Source organism: Pongo pygmaeus, chromosome 20 (assembly GCF_028885625.2).
Source record: "Pongo pygmaeus isolate AG05252 chromosome 20, NHGRI_mPonPyg2-v2.0_pri, whole genome shotgun sequence".
NCBI lineage: Eukaryota > Metazoa > Chordata > Mammalia > Primates > Hominidae > Pongo > Pongo pygmaeus.
The window spans coordinates 21,284,353-21,290,385 of NC_072393.2; positions in this window are offsets into that span (position 1 = coordinate 21,284,353).

Below are 6,033 nucleotides of genomic sequence, written 5' to 3' on the forward strand. Positions count from 1 at the left end.
GGACTGACTAAAATTATCCAATAAAATGATTTCAAAACAGAAATATTCTCTAATGTATTCTCTAACTCTGAGAAGAAAGAGCAGCATAAGATCCACAACATCAATTCATGTATTTTTCTAGATAATAAAGTATAAAATTAAGGGCAAGAACATGAACATGTAAATTTTTGAGTGCTATAGTTACATTATACAGAATGAGTTGTGAATATTTTTCAGATGGAAAAGACATGTTGAGTTAGAAGGCATCTCTAAAGTTTTAATATGTACAATAAGCTGAAGACATCATTATGCAGGGTTTTTTTTCCCCCAGAAGATCTGGAATAAAGTCTGATTTATTTATTTATTTATTTATTTAGAGATGGAGTTTCGCTCTTGTTGCCCAAGCTGGAGTGAAATGGTGCCATCTCAGCTCTCTGCCATCTCAGCTCACCGCCACCTCCGCAGGTTCAAGCAATTCTCCTGCCTCTGCCTCCTGAGTAGCTGGGATTACAGACATGTGTCACCACACCCAGTAATTTTTTTTTGTAGTTTTAGTAGAGATGGTGTTTCTTTATGTTAGTCAGGCTGGTCTTGAACTCCCTACCTCAGGTGATCTGCCCACTTTGGCCTCCTGAAGTGTTGGGATTACAGGTGGAGACACCACGCCTGGCCAATTTGGTGAATTTCTAACAAGCTCACCAGTAATGCCAATGTCTTTGGCCCAAGAAGGATATTTTGTCAAACATTTAGTAAGTGGAAGAGCCTGTGTTTTTCCCATTTTTTCTAGCCTGTAAACAAACATAACAGCCCTCATTTACCAAAGAAACATGTGTAGAAAAAAAGTAAGGACAGTTGCCAGATTAAATGTGATGGTTTATGCACATCAGCTGCATAAAGATACTTAATAATAAAGAGGAAAAATAATTAACTCTATAGTGAAAAAAATATGTCGGAGAGATCTTTAACCAATTAATTAATGGTTAATGCATTAACTGTTAACTGCACTAGGACAATGGTTTTTTTTTTTTGAGACGGAGTCTTGCTCTGTCGCCCGGGCTTAAGTGCAGTGGCGCAGTCTCGGCTCACTGCAAGCTCCACCTCCCAGGTTCACGCCATTCTCCTGCCTCAGCCTCCTGAGTAGCTGGGACTACAGGCACCCGCCACCACACCCGGCTAATTTTTTTGTATTTTTAGTAGAGATAGGGTTTCACCGTGTTATCCGGGATGGTCTCGATCTCCTGACCTCGCGATCCACCCATCTCAGCCTCCCAAAGTGCTGGGATTACAGGCGTGAGCCATCGCACCCGGCCTAGGACAAATTTTTATGATGTGCTAATGCACACAGAAGAACACAGCATCACTGTTGAAATATTCCTCCCCAAAAAAGTTAATTATAGTCTGAATGTAACCATAAACATCAGTTTTAGGCCAGGTATGGTGGCTTATGCCTGTGATAGCAATTCGGGAGGCTGCGGTGGGAGGATCACAAGGTCAGGAGTTCGAGACCAGTGTGACTAACATGGTATAATCCCGTCTCTACTAAAAATACAAAAATTAGCCGGGTGTTGTGGCAAGCACTTGTAATCCTGGCTACTCAGCATGCTAAGGCAGAATTGCTTGAACCTGGGAGGTGAAGGTTGTGGTGAGCCGAGATCATGCCACTGCACTCCAGCCTCGGTGACAAAGCCAGACTCCATGTCAAAAAAAAAAAAAAGAATCATCAGTTGTATACAAACTTTAAAATACAGACGACTCTATGTTCTATAACTTTTAGTAGTAATTTTAAGTAGGCTTCATTTAGCATCCTAAAGAGCAGGTATCTCCTAATAATTTTTTTCAGAACTTTCTGGGTAATAAATGCCATCCCATTTAAATAAGTTCTTTCTTTTTTTTTGGAGATGGAGTCTGGCTCTGTTGCCTAGCCTGGAGTGCAGTGGCACAATCTCGGCTCACTGCAACCTCCACCTCCTGGGTTCATGCCATTCTCCTGCATCAGCCTCCCAAGTAGCTGGGACTACAGACACCTGCCACCATGCCCAGCTAATTTTTTGTATTTTAGTAGAGACGGAGTTTCACCATGTTGACCAGGATGGTCTCAATCTCCTGCGTGATCCACCTGCCTCAGCCTCCCAAAGTGCTGGGATTATAGGCGTGAGCCATGGTACCTGGCCTAAATAAGCATTTTCTTAATCCTCTTCTGCACAGAGCTAATGGAACACACAGCTGGAGCCTCAACATTACATGTTCTCCATCTTTACTAAGGACCACAGTTTTCCCCAATAGAAATCTTAAGTATCCACATCTTTCCATGTTCAACAGCCACAAAGGGAACACTCTTAATATTGCAGATCATAAATTCTTGCTGAGAATTCTGCATGGCATATAAGAAGCTATAATGCAGAGAATAAGGAGAAGGCTCTGAAATATAGGAAAGAAATATTTTTCAGACTCTTGACTATCATAAGAATTTAAAGAAGTAGTTAAGCCAAACTCATTAGGGAGGAAAAACACAAGCAGAGAAGTAAAGGTCTGTGAGTACTAAACGCATGGCAGTCCAGGAGGCAGAGTCGACATAGCTCTTCATCTGACACATTTACCTGAAGAAAAGCCACTTTTTTTCTTTCTCCTCCTTCTCTGGATTCCTTCTCAGATGAGATTCTCTAGACAAATTACACCTGTTATCTTGAGAATATGTCTTTAAAGGTGTCAGTACCACATGTTTACCTGCTAGCATAACATCAACTGGCAGAAAAACAGACAGAAAAAGTCCACCCATTTCTGTCCTTTACAACAGAAGACATTCAGGAACAATGAGCTGCTCCATGAAGGTAAAAATATAAATTTCTCTTTCCTGTCCTCAGATGCTCTCCCCTGCCATGGACACCAGCCATTTCTGCTACAGTAATGGAAATAAGTGCCACACTGACCTGTCCCCTACCAAACCCAAACAGAATAGGCCCCATGACCACCCTTTAGGGCAAAGGTGGAACTTAACTCTCATGAATGTATTTTGAACCCCTCATACTTGGTTCTGGTCTCACCTTAGAGTCACATAAGGGACTTCATGGATGCTTCCACCCACAACAATAAACAGAAGCTGTGGGGAGGACACAAGGAATTTCTGCAAATTGGCCATGTGATTCTAATGAAAAGCCTGGGTTGATAACCACAGAGCTAAGCATTTTCTCTCAAGCTTTAATGAGCTTATAAATCACTTGGTAATTTTGGCCCCAATTTATGTAATGTGACTCTGGAGGTTTGAAAAGCGTCCATGAATGGGTGTTTTAAACAAGTTCCCTTTCAATGCTGATGTTGCTCCCTCGCCCCTTGGTGCATTAGCATTAGTTAGAGAAAGCAGGTACAGCACAGGGTCTCTTACAATTAGCACTCTTGTCACAACCAAATACTTCTTGTACAAATAAGGACAACCCATCTCCATCCAAAAGTTTTATATCCTTTGCTGGTTCTTTAAAGTTTACAGAAAAAAACAGAAGGCAGCAATGTCTGAATAAGTCTGGATTTAAAAAACAACATGTACACATGTACTAATGCAATGTTTATTAAGCAGGTACTATGTGCACAATAGTATGATACAGAGCACTGTGCTGGGCATAACACATTATGTGATTTAATTCTCATAACACCCTGGGAGCTGGTACTAAGTGTATAATAATTTTCAGGATTTAGGTAAAGGGCCCAGCATTTTTATTGCTTCTTCTGTTTCTCTGCCATCAAATTTGTTAAAAACTGTAAAAAATTAAAACTAAATATAGACAGATGAAAGAAATATGGAAAGCAAGAGTTTAATGTAGTCCAGAGAAAATTTTATTCTGTTTATATTTACATTTTTGTAACTTGTGGAGCAATTACTGGATCTGCAGGAATGGAAAACAAGTTCCTAAATAGAATGTCTCTGCAAACACTAGTTTTAATATAAAATTTAAAAACTAAGACCCTATAACACATAATTTACTTTTCCTATTTATCTGCTTTTGGATTTCAGGAAATTGTAAGCACCAGCTCTAGAAAGACAACAGGATTCACCAGCCAAAACTCTGACCTCTTCTACACAGTTCTGTGAGACAAGACTCCAGGGTAGGATCAGACCTAAATTAGGCCTCCAAAAGGGTGAATCTCAAGTGAACTGGGACAGGAAGTGGATCCTATGTAGAATTCTGTTCTCTATGCCACTGGGGTATTTCCAGTTTTGTTTTTTCAAAACTTACCTAAAAGAAACTTAAATCCCAGAGTCTGTATAATTTTAACCTTTTCTAGCCACTGCCCTGTCAACTTTAGATTATGTGCTAATATGAAATTTAAACAAATCCCTTAAGGTTTTCTAGGGTAAGTTTATTAGGAAACAAATATGTACACGTAACAGGATGAAAGAAATAGAAATACGGCTGGGCCTGGTGGCTCATGCCCATAATCTCAACACTTTGGGAAGCTGAGGTAGGTGGATCATGAGGTCAGGAGTTCAAGACCAGACTAACCAAGATTTTGAAACCCCGTCTCTACTAAAATTACAAAAATTAGCTGGGTGTAGTGGCAGGCACCTGTAATCCCAGCTACTTGGGAGGCTGAGGCAGGAGAATCACTTGAACCCAAATGTCAGAGTTTGTGGTGAGTCGAGATTGTGCCACTGAACTCCAGCGTGGGTGACAGAGGGAGATTCCATATCAAAAAAAAAAAATGAAATTATAACAACAATTCTTCTGTTCATAGATATCCTTTCAAGTATAGACATCAGAAGTCACAACAATATAAAGTGGCAAATAATGCCCAATATTTTGGACATATCTATTTGTTATACCAACCATATGATGCATAATTCAAGTATTCATCTAGTTGCTAGTCTAGACTAAAAGTTTCTGGATTATAGGAACCATGGCTGCTTCATGTTTTATTTTAACGGCCATATGAAATGGAAGCTACTAGTTTATGTATTTGGGTCTCCAGATCTCCTCCTTGTTTATCATCCCAGTACCAGGAAATTGGAGAAACTCTCATTTGAGTAGCAACCAAAGACACCTCTTGTATGAGGGGATGAACAAACAGGATGATTCATTTCTCTTACACTTTTCTTTTCTTTCTGAGAAAGAAGCAGAATTAACCACTCTTGTCAGCCTGACACAATTCTGCTCTGGACATCCTCAAATCCCTCAAAGACCACTAGATGATTGTGAGAGAATTCCCAGTGACCTGGGGCTGATGGCCCAATGACAAGCCAGGCTGGAGAGACTCAGGCTGATTCTAAATAGGAAATAGAACTGCCTTGGTGGAGCTCCAGAACCTGGATCACCTGTCCTGACTTGCTAGCTCTTGTGTCAGAGAAAGAACACAAATACTCTACTCCAGTATCACATTTTACAGGTAAATACAGTTGTGGTCATAGCTCTGGATACTTTGTGGCCTTGTTCTCTCACTCACAAGATGCTTTTTTTTTTACACTTACACATATTCTGTCATCAGATTCTATTTCCTCCTGGAGGCTCTCACATCACTGTAGCAGGTCAATGAACAAGATGTGAAAAATCTCACAGAGCCACAGTCCCAAATGGGAGCTGTAAGCTGTCTAGGTTGACATCGCACAATGCAGAAAATGTCTTTTCTTAGTTTGCTGTACATTCTCTATCCAAAGTCCAGTCCTTTTTTATAAATCCCAGGCAGAGGCCAGACGTTATCTGCAGATTCTAGGTAGGATCCACCTGGCTCTGCATCCTTTGGTGTTACAGCAAGTGGAGTACAAATGAAGGAGACATCCCCTCATAGAGGCTGCTCTAGCACATTGTAAATGATATGTCTACAAGAAAAAAAAAAAAAAGCTGACACAACATAAATATAAGTAGACAGTTTATTTGGGTAAAGTTTACAGATTATAACCTAGGAGCAAAGATTAAAGTTGCCTGGAATCTACACTTTGAGTAGTAGCAGTTATGAGAAGATTCATAAAGACAATAAGAGAAACACAGAGAGTGGACAAAGTTGTTTGTCAGAAATTTCTATTTATTTACAAAAATAATATTGATTATTGATTAGATACATATCATTACA